The sequence below is a fragment of the Narcine bancroftii genome, chromosome 4, assembly GCF_036971445.1.
Source record: "Narcine bancroftii isolate sNarBan1 chromosome 4, sNarBan1.hap1, whole genome shotgun sequence".
In the NCBI taxonomy this organism is placed as follows: Eukaryota; Metazoa; Chordata; class Chondrichthyes; order Torpediniformes; family Narcinidae; genus Narcine; species Narcine bancroftii.
This window is the reverse complement of record NC_091472.1, coordinates 271722463-271740224: the sequence shown is the minus strand read 5'-3', so window position 1 is coordinate 271740224 and position 17762 is coordinate 271722463. Positions and strand designations below refer to the sequence as shown.

The 17762-nt window shown below is 40.6% G+C and overlaps 2 long non-coding RNA genes across 2 annotated transcripts in view; one reads left to right on the top strand and one right to left on the bottom strand.

Moving 5' to 3' along the window:
• Positions 1 to 6270, top strand: part of LOC138761967 (uncharacterized) — an 88627-nt gene extending 82357 nt beyond the window's left edge. Inside the window, exon 4 of the long non-coding RNA XR_011356663.1 lies at positions 6092 to 6270. This is a non-coding gene — a long non-coding RNA (uncharacterized lncRNA). The remainder of the gene's footprint in view (positions 1 to 6091) is intronic.
• The window catches only part of LOC138761968 (uncharacterized), a 59175-nt gene that overhangs the window by 11429 nt on the left and 29984 nt on the right, over positions 1 to 17762 (bottom strand). The window lies entirely within an intron of this gene.

The window sequence follows — 17762 nt, the reverse complement described above, 5'->3', positions numbered from 1 at the left end:
GGATAGCAGTGAGAACCCATTGTGGGGCAAGTATCACATTTTTGTCAAGAATAGCAATACTCAAATTGCCACACTGTGAGAAAAGCAGCAAACTGTGTTTTCAAAAGGATCAAATGAATGAAGGAAAAAGCATTATGTTTCTATGTTCCTGGGCGATTTTCCACTGTCCTACTTGAAGTAAGAGTATTGTATTTAAATATGAAGAACAGAGGAAAGGGGCGAGGGAGAATGAAGAGGATAAAAAGACACTCCAGATTGAGGAAGGGAATGTGTGAGAAAAGAAATAAATGCACAGAAATAGACATTGACACAATAACAAAGTAACTTAGGCTGCATATCATTATAACAAATGATTCAACACTGCAGGAATCCTGTTCCAAATCAAGCAAGTTTCCAGACTTATTGCAAGTAATGCACTTTGCTGCAATATTTTATAAAAGGTCCATGTCATAGCAAAGTAGAAATCTAAGAGCATATCTGAGTGATTATAAATCATCTACCACCATAAATCACTTGTCTTAAATATCATAACGGAGGAATCAGAAGGCTTCAAGAAGATAAAAAGGCCAAAAAGTTAAACTGACAGATTTTGTGATCTATCTCCATAAGATAATTGGTGATGATGCATAGATTTATTGTGAGCCTTAATAAGTGAACTTATCTGATTTCAGTAGCTTTTGAAGTTGTTGAGATTCCAAGCAGATCAATTATTTTATTCTGAACATGTCCTTTATTAATTTTTTTTCAATGCATAGTTCAGTGCAAGATAGATTATATTCATTCCACACAGTGCATCACACCTTAGTGTGTCTCATTGCACTTGCTTTCAATAATAACTTTACACCAACATACCATCTGCAATTTCCTTCATGTATATTCCACCACAAACAGTTGGAGGGATTTTTTTTTCACATATTCCGACCACATAGTGTGTAATAGTGGAAGTGCATTAAATTGCAAACTTCTGCTGGAGAGCACTTCCAGCCACTAGAGTATATCCTGAATCTTGAGATGTGCCATTTAGTTTCACAGTTCTTTACATTGAACAACAAATACATTGAAGATTGCAGACAAATGAAGTATGATACAATATTGAATATGCCAGCTTTTGATTGGCAAGGCATAGCTATTGGTAAGCTGATCCATTTTAAGACAAAGGTAAATATATTTTTTAAAAGCCAATAGATGATTGAAAAGTTTATGAGGGAGGTAAACTCATAGTGCAAATCATAAAGATCAGTTGCAATATACAGTATGTTGTGTTACAAACATAATGAGGTAATAAAGGTATTTTACTGGTGCACATTGTTCAGATAGCAGTGTAAAATGTGAAATTGTTCATTTCAATGGGGAAGAAGCAGAAAAAAACATACGTTTTAAAAGGAGAAAGATTCCTGAGCTCTGACATACAGAGGGATCTGGGTGTTCCATTGGAAAATTCTTGAAAAGTAAACAAATAATTGGAAAATCATTGTACAAAATAAAATAAAATTCAGGAAACGCACAGTAGGTCAAGCAGTACCTATCAAAAGAGAATTTCAAATCTGAGACACTTTGTCAGAACTGAAAATAGAGAAAACAAAGTTAGTTTACAATAGCAGAGGAAGTGAGAGAGGGGTTGATAGAACAAATGGAAAAGAAATTACTTGAAGTAGGTTTAAGTCATTAAGCTTTTCTGTCTTTGTTAATAACAGTGCTGTGAAACATAGCTAGTAGACCAGACCATACAAATAAAAAGTGGTCATCTCAGCCAAATACAGTAAACTATAACATGTGGGAGAATGAAGAACTGGGGATCACTTTTAAAAATAAAATAAGGGCTACCTATTAAAGAGAGAGAATCTTTTTTTGGAAATCTCCTCTTCAAAGGGTGGTGGGCACAAAGCCTTTAAATGTTTTTAAGGTTGATATAGATGTGTTCTTAATCAGGAATATATCAGTAAAAGAGAATGGGGAAATGGGAAGATAGAAATTGATTAACTGCTGTATTTACTTTAGAAGTGATAGTTATCTACAGATAAGCAGATAACTATTGTAATCTCAGAATAAAAAAAATCAAGTTCAAATTTATTTGTTACATTATAGAATGAGAAGTGTTCAATGAGCAGTCTAATCAGGTCACCTCTAACATTCCTACAGTCATACAAAATAGAAGGACTGGAGGACAATTAGGGTATAGAGTTACAATGAAACTGATCTGTTACTACATAGAAAGAGCAGCCTTATACAAATAACAGGTTTTTTTTTGCTTTTATTTTTGACCATGATTGATTCCTTCTAAATTTCCATTGCCAAGAAGTTTTCAAATTATTTCAACTCTAAACCAGCATTAAGAAATGATGTCTGATGTTGCAGAAGAAGTCTGTCACCAGAAGTCCTCATAAACACCATAATCTGATTATCCACTGCAGGAACCTACTTTCCTGATAAAACTCAATCTGAGGTGTGAAAAGGATGTCAGGCAACACAGGTACAGACCTGCATAATCATGAAGTGAGATAGAAGATGGCACTTAATCTTAACAGCTTTTATCAGTGTTCAGAAAAGATTAAATTCAAGTTTTATATTTGAACAAGAAAACATTCCATGGACTGGCATACAAAATGGATCAGAGACCTGTAGTTATCTTCATTTGAAGGTCGTAGGATGTTTCAGTTTATGATAGAAGCTTTGTACTGTTTGTTTAACTATTGTTCTGTACATTGCAATAGGAGTAAGTTGATCAATGCTTCAATCAAGTTTATGCTGAGTGATTTATTTAAAAATAGAATGGCTTAAAATATGTGCAACGATATATTTAAAATAAATGACTGAAATAGGTGTTAGAGAAAACAATAAAATAATTTTATTTCAATTTGTGATCTGTCAAAAAAGTTGGGATTAATCTGTTCAGTTGCAGCGGCTTCTACAAATCAGAAAACACCACTGAACTCGGTGGGGTTTCCAGTAGAACTCTTCATTTGAATTTCACGTGTGCCCCTTTAAGGCCAATGGGAGTTCCACCCTGCACAACGGTGACATCATCACCTGGCCCGGGGCGTGAGCTGTGGCCGAAGCCACGAGGCAATGAGCAAACCCTGATGGCACCATCTTCTGCAGCTGCCCCACCAGTGCGGCAATAATAAAGGGGCCGGTTCGCTCATAGAGATTTGCTCCGCCACAGAGTTACGATTTCTGTTATTTTAATAAGGTTCAAGCATGTGCCATTAATGTTAGAAATTGTTAAAAGAGGGGAAAATATAGCCAACGTGTTCAACATTCATTGCATGTGGCTGCATAGATCCCAGGGATGAAAACATCAAGATGCATAACACCCTGAGTTGAGCATGAAAATGGTAGTAGTTGCTGCACTTTGGGATTCTAGCGTTGCCAAGTTTTGGTCTGGCCATTTTATTTCAGTATATTCCTTTCAGCTGTGCTGAACAGCCTGTCCTGTGTGAAAGAGTTTGAGCAAATAAATGCTTTTTGGCCATAAGTCAATAAGGTAGAAAATCAGCATGGAACATCCTCAAACTGCTGAGGAAAAGAAGATGTGGAGCACCTTGGATAGTTCCCTAAACAGAATGCTTAGGTTATCAGGAAGAACACCTTATCATCAGACCTTTCAGGTCTTGCTTGGTTGATGGAAATGATCCTTGCATTGTTAGAGTTGCAAAACTACCACAGGACCACTGAGGATGAAACCTTTATTCATCAGTTTCTCGGTCTATGCTGAGGGTCATTCTGAAAAACTCAACACAATATTCTGTGCTCATGTTCGTAGAGAGAGAAACTCCATCTGCTGTTAGACAATTATAGCACATAGAACATAGAAAAAATAGCATTGAACATAACAGCTCATTACAGGCCCTTTGACCCATGATGTTGTGCTGACCTATATATATCTAAAAAAATATAAACCCTTCCTACCTTATTACCTTTTTTTTTATTTTCATCCATGTGCCTATCTAAAAATCACTTAAAGGTCCCTATTGTTCCATTCTCCACCATCAGCCCTTGGAATGCATTCCAGGCACTCCGTGTAAAACAACTTATCCCTGATGACTCCCCTAAACCTTCTTTCCTTCACTTTGCACATATATCCTCTAGCATTTGCTTCTCTCACCCTTGGAAAAAGGTGCTGGCTGTCTACTTTATCTCTGCCTGGCATAATTTTGTGGCTCTCTATTAAGTCATCTCTCATCCTTCTTCACTCCTCTGCTCTACCTGAAACTTACACACCTGTAAGTTCAAGGAAGTTTCCATGGATGAATATTGTAATCAGGCACATACTGAAATGTGGTGCAACTTTGTATATGCTTGCTATGGAATGCCCTGGTAAATTAACCATACCTTGACTGCTTAATAGGGAATTGGAATGGTTGCGAGAAAAGACTTGATACAAAGAATGCACATAAAAGAAACTTGATGCATGCCAATATCACATAATTGGAATAATGTAGCTCAATGTTCATTGTGAAAGCATCGTTGAATACATAAGTACAATGTACAGATATATCAAAACTCTTATTTGCTTCAGCCAAAAGGTGCATAAGATACACCATCTCCAATAGTACAATTTACATTATCACAAAACCCAAGACACAAAAAAAGATAATATATATCAAAGGACAAATAAATAAATATTCAGCATTGCAGTTCATGCAAGAAAAATGCATAATGATTCAATAGTGCATAGATTTTATTTGGTATTCCAGAGGTAGTTTATGATTAGGTCTAGCGTGGTGCAGGGAGATATTTGAATGACATAGTGTCTGGACTTCAGGCTTTTGTACCTTCTGTCTGAAGAGAGCAGACAGAAGAGAGTATGACCAAGGTGATGAGTTTAAAAAAAAAATTGGTATCTTTCTTGAGGCAGTGACTCACAAAGATGTGTCCAATGAATAGGAGATCAGTGCCTATGAACTTAGCTAGGTTTGCCACTTTCTGTGTTCCTGGCCACTCAAGTTTCCAAACTATGCCATGATGCTGAATATACTGATTCATGTTTGTAAATTACATGAATTAAATACACTCTAAAATGAATCTTATATGGGAAGTACATATAAAAATTACTTACAGGAAACAATATGGCTCAGTGTAGTTAAGCAAAGGATGTAATTATTGATAATTCCATGGATTGTCAAAGTTAAATGTCATTCAAATGATCCATTGAGTTAATCACGGCAGGTCTGCTCAGATGGGTGAGTCATTTGGAATCTTTCTGTTCTTTTTTTCCAATGTAATTATTGTAAAGAATATAGACCAAATGAGATTAGAAAACACAAAAATTTCCCTGTTTCTTGGTGCATTTTACAATAAACAATTCAATTCAGTTCAAATTACTACACATCTCCACTTGGGAATGTTATTGGTCACATTTTGCCAGCATCTTTAAATGTTTCAAATACCTCTCGCCTACATCTTTGAATGCAAACCTTGTTTGCCCGATCATCCTTTTCTATGTTCACGAAACAAAATATCATTTGGGACTCGCCTATTTCTAGCACATATAAATGACAAAGTCATTGGAGGTGTTTAGGTTCAGTTAAGAGTTATTAAATTTGGCAACGGAGCAACCTCAAGTGGTTTGTTGTCAGCAAATGCATCTCTTCCTTTGATGTGTACAATACATTAAAGGCTGCAAGCGCAGGAATAGTTTAGCCTTGACTCATGACCGCCAAGCAAAATAGAATAGGTCATTACCTTTGAAAAGCTTGCGCCACTGTTATTAAAAGTACTACATCATTTCCAATTCATGACCATTATGGGAGCTCCATCATCCCAGGCCAATGAGAAGGCCCAACACCAGATCCTCAAGGCAGGGATACAGAAGAAAAGTAGTTTTGCATTATCAAAATATTATGATAACATATAAATAACAAAATCTTTGTCTGATCACTTTATTGCTGACTTTACTTCAATCTTGCTTCTTTAATCTTATGATAAAAATGTATAACATTTTAACCACGTTAATGTCAATATAGCAATGCTAATATACAAATATGTGGCGCCTTAAGGCCAGAGCTACAAGTAAAACATCTGACTCATGTTGTGGTCAGTAAAAAACTGTTTAAATCAGTTTTACAGGCAACTTTTATGTCACTTCCAGTTCAGCCGTCCCGAAACCGGAAGTGACTTCTACTGGCTTTGTCCCCAAGACGAAGGGGGTCCAGACTCCTAGAATGCATGGTTGGCTGGAATCACAGGAGCGATTCGACCATGAAGGCCCGCTGCTTGGCTGCCTCTACAGTTCCCTACTCCAGAATCGTCACGCAGTATCATAGTCTGAGTCCTGGGTTGTTTTGTTTCGGGGGGAGGGTGGGGCGACCATGGCAATACAGAGGTGGAAACTGCACTGACTCAGTTGTGTCCATGTGGGCAGTTTTGAATCGGTCCCTGGTATAAATTTCATGTTTGTCCCCAATGTCCAAGAGCAGGGTGGATCCATTGTTTTTCAGCACTTTGTACGGACTGATGTAAGAATGCTGCAGCTGTGTTCCCTGTGTTGGGCAGCGGACAAACACAAAGTCCGCTGAGTCGAGGTCCACCGGTACTTGGGTGGGTGCTGACCTGTGTTTTGTAGCTGGAATTGGGGCCAATGCCCCTATTCACTGGCGTAAATGCTGAAGCTCTGGAGGCTGTACTGGTGGGCAATGGTGGAATGTCAGCTGGGATCAACGGACTTGCTGTATCCCCAGCATCACCCAGGGTAGCGTATCCAGCCATTGTGGTCCTGTGAGTTGTGCACACAGGGCCTGTTTCAGGTGTCTGTGAAAATGCTCCATTAGACCGCTGGACTGCGAGTGGTAGGCCATGGTGAAATGGAGTCAGGTGTCGCAGAGGTTTGACAAGGTGGCCCACAGTGCCAAAGTAAACTATGCACCTCTGTCAGAGGTAATATGCACTGGTACCCCAAAATGTACCACCCAGGTAGATAGGAAAATCCTGGTGCAAGTGTCGGTTGTTATATGGACTATGGATGCACCTTCCGGCCAGGGGGTGAATTGATTGACCATGGTGAGGATGTACCTGTAGCCGTGTGATACAGACAGAGGTTCAATTATATCAATATGTATGTGTGGAACCTCTGGGTGGCCGGGGAAAGTCTTGCACCGGGACTTTGTGTGTTTGTGGACCTTGGCCATTTGACAAGATAGGCTCACTGGGAGACTTGATTTTTAAAAATTCCATGCCAGACAAACTTGGATGCCATAAGTTTGATTGTTGTTATATTGATGGGTGCAACAGCCTGTGTACCTGGTCAAAAAGTTTTTTGTGCCATGCTGTTGGTACTACAGCCTGGGCTTTACCTGAGGAAAAGTCATAGAGCAGTGTGGTTCTCTCTGGGGACATTTCAGTTTCTTGCATCTAGAGTCCTGTAATTGCAGTCTGGGAAGCTTGCACCTCCACATCCTCCTGCTGGGCCATGGGCAATGCTTTCAAGCCTAGGCCCCCAGTGATGGAGCTGATTTCAGATTTGGAGAGGACATCTGCAATGATATTATCTTTCCCCGAAATATGTCAAATGTCAGAGGTGAATTCTGAAAGACAGATGTCACTGTTGTCTCGCTGTCCATGGGTGTGAGATTTTCAATGGGGAAAAAGTGAAGGGTTTGTGGTCAGTAAATGCAATGAACTGCTGTCCCTCGAGGTAATGGCAGAAGTGTTTCACTGCCAGATAAAGCGACAACAGTTTCTGATCGAAGGCACTGTACTTAAGTTCTGGGGGCTGTAGATGGCGGCTGAAAAAGGCAAGTGGCTGCCAGTGGCCATTGACTCACTGTTCTAGGACTGCTTCTACTGCTGTGTTGGTGGCGTCCGATGTCAGTGCCAACGGGGCATCCATACATGGATGTGCTAACATGGTTGCCTTAGCTAGCGCCTCCTTAGCTTCCTGGAACACTGTCTCTGCCTCGGGTGTCAGAGTCTACAGCTTTTATTTGCCCATCAAAAGGTCGAAAAGTGGGTGTAATACCTTGGCAGCTATGGGAACAAAATGGTGGTAGAAGTTCACCATGCTCAAAAACTCTTGCAAACTGTTAATGGTGGAGGGCCTTGGGAAATTTTGGATGGCTGCCACTTTAGTTGGCAATGGGGCTGCTCCAGCGGATGTGACTCTGTGCCTGAGAAAGTCAATAGTGTCCTTATTAAATTCGCACTTGGCCGAGGTGACGGTAGGACTGAAAACCCAGAGCTTCCTGAATAAGAGTCTGAGGTGCTGGCTATGCTCTTCCTCCATAGTGCTGGCCACTAGGATATCATCCATGTAGACAAAAATGAAGGGGAGGTCTCTGGAAACTGCATCCATTAGGCGTTGGAACATTTGTGCCACATTTTTCAAATGGAATAGCATCCTCAGGAATTCAAAAAGTCCGAATGGAGTTACAACGGCCGTTTTTGGCACATCATCTGGGTGTACGGGGATTTGATGGTAGCCTTTAATGAGGTCTACTTTGGAAAAGAGCCGTTTCCCATGCAGGTCTGTGGTGAAATCCTGAATGTGCAGTTTCGGGTAGTAATCTGGTAATGTTGTACTGTTCAGTCTCCGGTAGTCGCCACATAGATGCCAACCTCTGCTTGCTTTAGGGACCATATTTAGGGGAGATAACCAGGGTCTGTCAGAATGCCGACAATGCCCCACTCCTCCATGGTTTTAAATTAGTCTTTAGCCTGTTGTAGATGATCATGGGGAGGTATCTTCGCCTTTGCTTGGATGAGCAGTCACTCGGTCATCAAGTAATGTTGGATGTTGAGTGGCGGGGTGTTCAACTGAAAATCTGGCTTGAGGATTTCAGGAAATTCAGTTAGGACTTTTACAAATTTGTTTGTAGCTAGGTTTGTACATGCAGGGCTGGCCACATTCTAGGTGAGAGAGAGCATGTTTGGAAAGTGGAAGCATGGACTAACTGGCAGCCACACACGTCAGTTGGCATATGGTGCGATAGTGAAATCCCACCAGTAAGCTGAGTCTCCCAGTAACAATGGACTGACCTGGTGCCGTAGCATTACTTGTCCTGTGTTGAATTGCTTGTCCTGTGTTTCCCGTTCAAAGTTGTTCAGTGGCTGGATGATGTGTTCGGCTCCTGTGTTGACCAAAAATCTTCATCTGGAGATCCAGTCGATAGCGCAGAGGAAGCCTATGTGTTCGCCAACCAATGCAGCCATTACTGGCTGCTGGCAGTTCTGTTTCCCTGGTTGTCAGCTGAGTAGGTACACCTGAGTGTCAGTCAACTAGGTACACAGTGGGACTGAATGGTGGGCACTCCAGCCCAAACTTCTGTGGTAGAAACACCACCTGTCTCGCTGCTGTCCTTTGGGTCCCCCACCTGTCTGGGGTTGTGGGCAGTTGCCGAGGTAGATAAGGCAGTTGCTCTGTTGGTTGCAGCTACCTGTTGGACTGTCGGGCCAGAGGTCTTGGGAACCCTGTTTAGTCTGTCTGCCTTGGCTGCTACTGCATGATGGTCAGAAAAATCCGCATCGGACAGTAACAAGACGATATCGTGGGGGAGGCACTGTAAAAAGATGGCTTTGAACATTAGGCACTTAGAGTGTCTGTCAGCTAGTGCTAGCATTTCAGTGATTAGCTCAGAGGGGGACCTGTCCCTGAGTTCGTCTAGGTTGAGGAGGCACGTCCCTCTTTCCAGCTCTCTCATGGAGAAATTCGTAGAAGGAGAGTCTTGAATGCCTCAAACTGACCTTCTGCTGGAGGGCCACTCAGGAACAGTTTGATTTAGTGGCCGACTCCTTGTATAGCAGCGTGTCAATGTACCAAAACTTTGTAGCTTCGCTGGAAATATTGCAGAGATAGAATTGTGCCTCCATCTGGATGAACCATGCGCATGGTCTGAGTGGCCAGAATGCTGCAAACTTAATGGCAACAGCACTCAGAGCTGGTTCATTTGCCATTGTGAAGGGTTTAAAGACGTCTAATCATTTGAGTCACCAATGTAGCACCTTAAGGGCCGAGCTACAAGCAAAATGACTGACTCAAGTTGTGGTCAGCAAAACACTGTTTTAATCAGTTTTACAGGCAACTTTTATGTCACTTCCAGTTCGGCAGTCCCGAAACTGGAAATGACGTCTCGACACTCTTGATGCATTCCCCAGTCTGCTGACTTAGTCTCCAAGACAAAGGGGGTCCAGTGCTATCTTAGTGTGGACCCCAGAACATGTGGTCAGCCGGAATCATGGGGGCGATTCAAGCATGAAGTCCTACACCTCGGCTGCCGCTACAAATACATCATTTTCTTCTCTACGCTCTATGGAATCAAACTGGTAATGAATACTTTATCTCAAACTTACCTGCAAAACAATAAACAAAGAGAATCCAATGAGCAAGATAGTATTTTCCTGTAGGTTGTTCAGTCAACTTCATCATTGAAAGTTCAATTTTTTTCTGTGATGGCATTAATAAATAAAAGGCACAATTGCGATGTCTCATTTCACTGATCCAGTTTAACTTTGCATCTATTTCATGAAATAAGCCGTCTTGAGTATTGCATAAACAGAACATTATCTTTATTCATCTTTGAAGATGTGGGTGTCAGTGGCAAGACCGTCATTTATTGTCTTTCCCCAGATGACTTCAGCAACTTTGAGCCATTGCATTTCATAAGTATTAGTGTTTGATTAGGGAGTCCCAGCATTTGAATCCATAGTTAGAGAGGCTGGAACTGATTTCCTTTGAAAGAAGAAGGTTGAGAAAATAACTGATTGAATTATACAAAATGAGAGATCTAGCAGTTGGGGGGTCACAGGTATCAAAGGAAAATAATTAAGATTGATGTGAGGAAATTCTTTATTTTTATGCAGCTTGGGGATAGAATCTGCAGATATGGAGGAGGTAGGAGGTTGTGGCCTTTGTGAGAGAAAACTGGAAATATTTTCAAGGCAATGGAGAAGGGGCCAAGGGAAAGTGTTGGTGGAAAGACTTTGCAATATGAGATAACGCTCTTATCAAGGATACTCATCCTAAAACAGAATGGATAATGGCTTTGCAAAACAAATCCTGTCACCTTACAATGGTAACACTGAGCTACCAAATGCTTGTCACTTTATTTGTGCATTTTACTTCCATTCTGACCTCCATGCTTTTGGCTGTTTACACAGTTCTAACAAAGGTCGATATTGGTTTAAGGAGAAACATCTTATCCTCACTCAAACCATGCTTCAGGTCTTAGTGTTCAATATTGATTGAGCAATTTCAGATCACTCAACTTTCCTTCGTGTCAGAACTGGTTGGCTCTAGTGCAAAAACGGAGCATGCTCTGAGGGCTTTGTGGTCAGGTGGCATTGATGCAGAAGGTGAACACAGAGAAGCTGGAAGGACTCAGCAGGTTAAGCAGGGAAATAAATAGTCAGTCAACATTTTGAGTCAATAGAGAGCTCTGATATGAAACTTTGACTGACTATTTCTATCCATGACACAATACTGTCTGACCCACTGAGTCTCTCCAACTTCTCTTTATTCATTCAAGATTCTAACATCTGCAGCTTTTGTATTTCTCCATGCAGAGGATGAGTGATGTGGAAAACAAGTTTAGAGGGTCAAATAAGTAATGAGTCTGAACACAGTTTAATCACAAACAAGAATCTCTATTTACCTGCAGGTGAAGGTGCAACAGGGATCACACTCACACACCCAGACAAGGAGGCTATACACAATTCATGCACATTGGACACAACTAAACAACCACTAAAATGGATCACTATGAAATGTGGTTTGCACAATTCATAGATGCATTGAAATTCTTGCTTGCCTCAGCTATATAGGTGCATAAAGCACATAATCATAAACAACTTAATGCACCATGAGAGAAAGAAAAGATAATGCAGGAAAGGATAAATATCCACATTTTCAGTTGTGTAAAAAAGTGCAGCTTCAATGGTGTGGTCAAATCTTTGGAGGTCTTGGAATAGCATTGTTATTAAGCTGGCGCAGGGAGGTTCAAGAGCTTCATATATGTTGGGGAAAAATGTTTTTGAATCTAGAAGTACTGGATGTCAGTATTCTGTACATTCTACTGGAAGGAAGAAGCAAGAAGAGAGCATGACCATGGGATTGGGGGTCTTTCATAATGTTAGGACCCATATTGAATAGATAATAGGTTGTTGCCCATGATGGTCTTGTCTAGGTCTGCACTTTATGCTGCCTTCTCCATTCGTGTGCATTTGAGTATCCAAACCAGGCAATGAATCAGCGTTGAAGTTTAATAATTATATTTGATTATATGCCAAATCTTGTCAAATTCCTAAGAAAGTAGAAATGTTGGTGTCCCTTCTTCATATGATCTGACCTGCTTTCCCAACATTTGCCTTTATCTGAGATTTCTGGCACCTACTGAGTTCTAGATTTGGAAGCTTTTCCAGGTGTTTTAATTTGCCTCTATTCCACCATGAGCCACATCTCCTCCAGGCAAATTAGCAGCCAGTAACAAACCTTCCCTGACTTCTTTCAGTCAGCAGGTATGTGTGCCCTGCATCTTCTCTTGATTTCTGTCTGAACTTACTCAATTCCCATACTAATTTGCCTTGTAACCTGTGCTTCCCACACTCTGATCATTTATCCATCACTCCCAAATTCTACAACTCACATAGAGACTAAAGACAATTGACATAGGCCAATTTAACCTCCAACTTGCACATTTTTGGAATGTCAGAGAAAACTAGAGCACGCAGATAAAACTCATGCAGTCACAGAGAGAATGTGCAAACTTCAGGGACAGCTCCAGGATGACAGGATTGAACCTGTGTTTCTGGATCTGTGTGCAAGAATTTCTCCCAACTGCATTCGTCTGCTACTGTGGCTTTCTCTGTTTCTCCCCATTTTTTCTGAGATTACGTGAATGTGTTTCCAATTTTTACCAGTTCTGAAAACTTGATTCTGTTTGAGTTTCCACAGCTTTCGTCTGACCTGGTGAGAATATTCAACATTTTTTTTTTGCTTCGAACTTCTGGTCTCTGCAATTTTCTGCTTTTCAGATATCTCGTACTTTCAGATCTGGGCATAGATTTTTTTTTAGCTTGTCAGCTTTTAATTCTTGTCACCCATGATCCCCTTATTTTTAATGGGTGAACTTGTTATCCTGGGTTGTTTAATTCCAGAAAACACTCAATAAGGCAAATGGAAGTAAGGCAAAAAAAAAGCTCAATACTTATATACTATGGTTGTTGCACTATTAGAAAAAAAAGTATATAATTCTATCCTTCATAATAAAAATTAATAAGGCATGTTAAATAACATATAATTTACTGCATGTCATTGTTCTGCAACATGGCAGATTCCTCCTTAATTTCCCCTCCACATGGTACTATGATTCTACTTCCCAACCACCTAAATATTGTAGAAATTATGTTCATTTCAAAAGAATGAGTGCATGTTTGAAGCAGCGAATACCTACTACTGAGTGTTACCAATCTACAGTTCACCTCATATCCATTAACGTTGAATAGTGATCAGATGTCTTCAGTTTTTATGAAGGATCATAACAAAAAGAACATCTGAAGGATGGTTCCTTGTTTCAGACTCATTTGTGAACAGTGGGACATGTTATTACATTTGTACAATTAATCTCTAGTCTTTACCGAAGAGTGCAAATAGTAAATTAACGATAACATATTTCAGCTCTGCAATTTCCCACCTCCAGCCAAACCATAGATATTTCTGTCAGTTGTTAATTACTGTCATATGGCTCTGACACATTTTTTTTTTAAATGACACAAACTGAAAGGTTTGAAGTCAGCTCCCACAGTGCTGCCTTCAGATACCTGGTGTGGCAGAGAAGGTTCTTCAGGATGGCAGAAGATAAAAATTAATAACAAACAATATGGACTGATTCAGGCTAAGATGAAAGAGATCCAATCACAACCATTTGCACCTTGATCACGCAGTACATTGCTATTAATTTTATTGAGACATTACCCAAATTGAAAGTAACAAGTTCCAGAGAGAAGGAAACCTTGAATGAGACTTACATGTGTACATTTAAAAGCAATCCTCCAGGTCACTGAATTATATCTCACATTTATGTTGTGAAATAGCTTGAAGAAACAATGAATAACATTCAATGAATACATCAGCATGCAGGGATATTTGGTGGCAATCAATAAGCAGTCACTGCAGATCTCTGACTAGAGGAGTCAGCATTGGTAGATATTGGTAGTTCCCAACAATTAGGTGTCCAGGTTGAGTTCAGAAGCTCAGGAAATGGATGAAATGTGGTTGAGATTATTGAACAAAGGTGCAAGGGAAAAGAAAACAGTTCAGAGGCATCTCTACAGAAAGTCTCATTGAAGGAATAAATATGACAGAAGCAGGTGAACAGGGAAGATTTTCAAGAGACAGGTTGGGATAAATTTAATACACAAAACTGCTGGAGATAATGAGTAGTCTAGATGGTGTAGGGGTCAATAGGCTTGCATTAGATCTTAGTATCCAGTCTATCTCCTGAGATGGAGATAGAGTGATCCAGAAAAGGAAGAAGTCAAGGATTGAGAGCGTGAAGGTGAAACAGTAGGAATTGGCAACAAAACTGATGGAGCTATTGACTTTGAAATAAACATATGAGGTAGCATTAAAACAATCAATGACATACTGGAAAATAATTCAGGGAGTGGACGGGTAAGACTGAAACATATCCCACAAAAACATTGGCATAGCTTGGGCTCATGCATGTGTCCATTGCTAGGAAGAAATAAATTCTATACAAGCAAAAGCAATGTGTCTGCCAGTGTCATCCTGTTTGTGAATGTACTGTGTGAGGGCAGGGCCCTATAAGGCAGGAAGCTCTTCCATGTCTACCAATTACTCCTTACAGCACTTTCCCTTGCAATGCAACACTTGTTTCACTTCTTCCCTTCTCACTATTGTGGGACCCAATCTTTGCAAATGAAACAGCAATGTACTCCAGTGTATTGCATTCAGTGTTCATGATATGGTCTGCTCTGCAATGAAGAAAACAAATGCAGAACAAGACACCTGCATTTAGTCTGCACGAGTGACCCCTTTTGGCCCCTCATCTCACTCTAGCATTGGCCTGTGGTGTCCTGTATGACACAGTGAGTCCCAACTAAAGCTAGAGGAGCACCACCACGATTTCTGCCTCGGCATGTTGCAGCTTTCTGGACACAATGTTAAAAATTTGACAATTTGGGTAACTTGATTATTCATCCTGTATCAGTCATTTTCTTTTTCTCTTTCCTTTGAAATGGAGAATTGTCCCATCCTGATCTGTTGGTCATCTTCCAGCTCTGCATTTTGTGACTTCTGTATTCTTTTGTCGAGGTTCTCACCCTCTAACTGCTCCTGTTCACTCATTGATCAGATATCATTATTTACAGTTTATTCCCTTAGTCAGCACAGCTTACCCTCAGAGACAACCCTACTCCACTTTGTTTGCATGTTCACGTTTCTGTTCTCTCCAGTTCTGACGACGGATTCTCCAACTCTGTTTCTCATATTTCAATTTATAAATGTGAGTGACAGAGTGATCATGTGAAATATTTCCCACATTCCATCCTGCCCATTTCATTTCATTTAAGATTAAAGTATTTAAACAGCAATTGAACCTCTTTCTGGCAGGGAAATGACATTGAGTTGAAGGTCAGGATTGTTCCAAAATCCCTACTCAAATGTGGTGCACAGACTTGAATTATTGCTTTATAAATATTATGCAACTCCAATTTTGAGTGTTTTCTTAAGGACAAAGTTATATTGGCTGCCAACTTAAATAAAATATTCAAAAAAAAGTTATGTTTGCTGCCATTTGCTTTTCAAAATGATTTGACCATTTAGCTTGTGTATCATATCAGAAAGGATGGCAACATTCAGTTCAGGCACCATTTGTGAACAGAGAAACAGTTAACATTTCAGATCCAGGACTTTTCATCAAAATCAAGAAAGAGGGAAAACAATGTGGTTTTGGGGGAACAGAGAGAGTGGAAAGGCATGCAACAGAGGGAAGTTCATTAATATGGTGAGAAGGGATCCCTTAAAAAGGTAGTTAAGGAGCAGTTTCGGTTAGATTGACCTTCTTTCTCTAACTAATGTGTTGCTCATTGTCTTTTTCTATGGCTTGGCTTCACGGACAAAGATTTATGGAGGGGTAAAGTCCACGTCAGCTGCAGGCTCGTTTGTGGCTGACTAGTCCGATGCGGGACAGGCAGACACGCTTGCAGCGGTTGCAAGGGAAAATTGGTTGGTTGGGGTTGGGTGTTGGGTTTTTCCTCCTTTGTCTTTTGACAGTGAGGTGGGCTCTGCGGTCTTCTTCAAAGGAGGTTGCTGCCTGCCGAACTGTGAGGCGCCAAGATGCACGGTTTGAGGCGATATCAGCCCACTGGCGGTGGTCAATGTGGCAGGCACCAAGAGCTTTCTTTAGGCAGTCCTTGTACCTCTTCTTTGGTGCACCTCTGTCTCGGTGGCCAGTGGAGAGCTCACCATATAACACGATCTTGGGAAGGCGATGGTCCTCTATTCTGGAGACGTGACCTACCCAGCGCAGTTTGATCTTCAGCAGCGTGGATTCGATGCTGTCGGCCTCTGCCATCTCGAGAACTTCGATGTTGGAGATGAAGTCGCTCCAATGAATGTTGAGGATGGAGCGGAGACAACGCTGGTGGAAGCGTGCTAGGAGCCGTAGGTGATGCTGGTAAAGGACCCATGATTCAGAGCCGAATAGGAGTGTGGGTATGACAACGGCTCTGTATACGCTAATCCATTTAATCGGATGCAAGGATCGACAACGAGATAGACAACAGACTCGCCAAGGCAAATAGCGCCTTTGGAAGGCTATACAAAAGAGTCTGAAAAACAACCAACTGCTCATTGTAAGGCTGTGGGATATGCCCAGTAGAACAGACTGGGTGACACAGTTAGCAAAGTGGTTAGCTCAACACTATTATAACGTTAGTGGCCCGGTTTCAAACCCACCACTGTCTGTAAGGAGTGTGAGTGAGTTTTCTCCAAATAGCCTGGTTTCTTCATACCCACTAAAAAAAATATAGGGGTGGTAGTTAATTGGGTTATTTGGGCAGTGCAGGGACATGAGCCGGAAAAGTCAGTTACCATGTTGCATATCTAAAAGTTTTAAAAAAAATTTAAAATCAAAGAAAAGTAGAGGAAAGAAAAACTGAGCCAAAACAATTCAGGTTAATGGAATTATCAGTATTTATTTCAAGGTATTAGCAGTCTGAAAGTAGGGAAGTCTTTCTGCAACTGTTCAAGGCACCAATGAGACCAATATTGCCCACCACCCCCCTCACTATTTAAGATATTATTTATTTGGAAGCAGTGAGTGAAAATTCACTCGGATGATTTAAATACATAAGGGTTTACAAAAAAAAAAGGTTAAGCACGATGAGACTACTTCTTGAAGTTTAATATAATTTTGCTGAAGCATTTTAGGAAGATAGACAGGATAATTGCTGAGTGGATGATTCCTCTCATGGAAGAATGATGAGATAGAATTTCTTCTCTTGGACGTTTATGAGTCTTTGGAAATGTTTCCCACAGCCAGCCGTAGGACAGCATAATATATATATTTCTGATCACTAAGGAAATTAAGGGCAATGAGAAAAGGATGTGAAAGTGAACTGGAAAAATGTTGGATGAGCCATAATAACTCGTTTCTTGAAGAAGGGCTCAGGCCCGAAACTTCAGATATATATCTTTACTTCCCATGAAAGGCGCAAGACCTGCTGAGTTCTGGGCTTTTTATTACAATCCCAGCATCTGCAGACTTTTGTGTTTCATTGAATTATCCATGATCTGATTGAATGTTGAA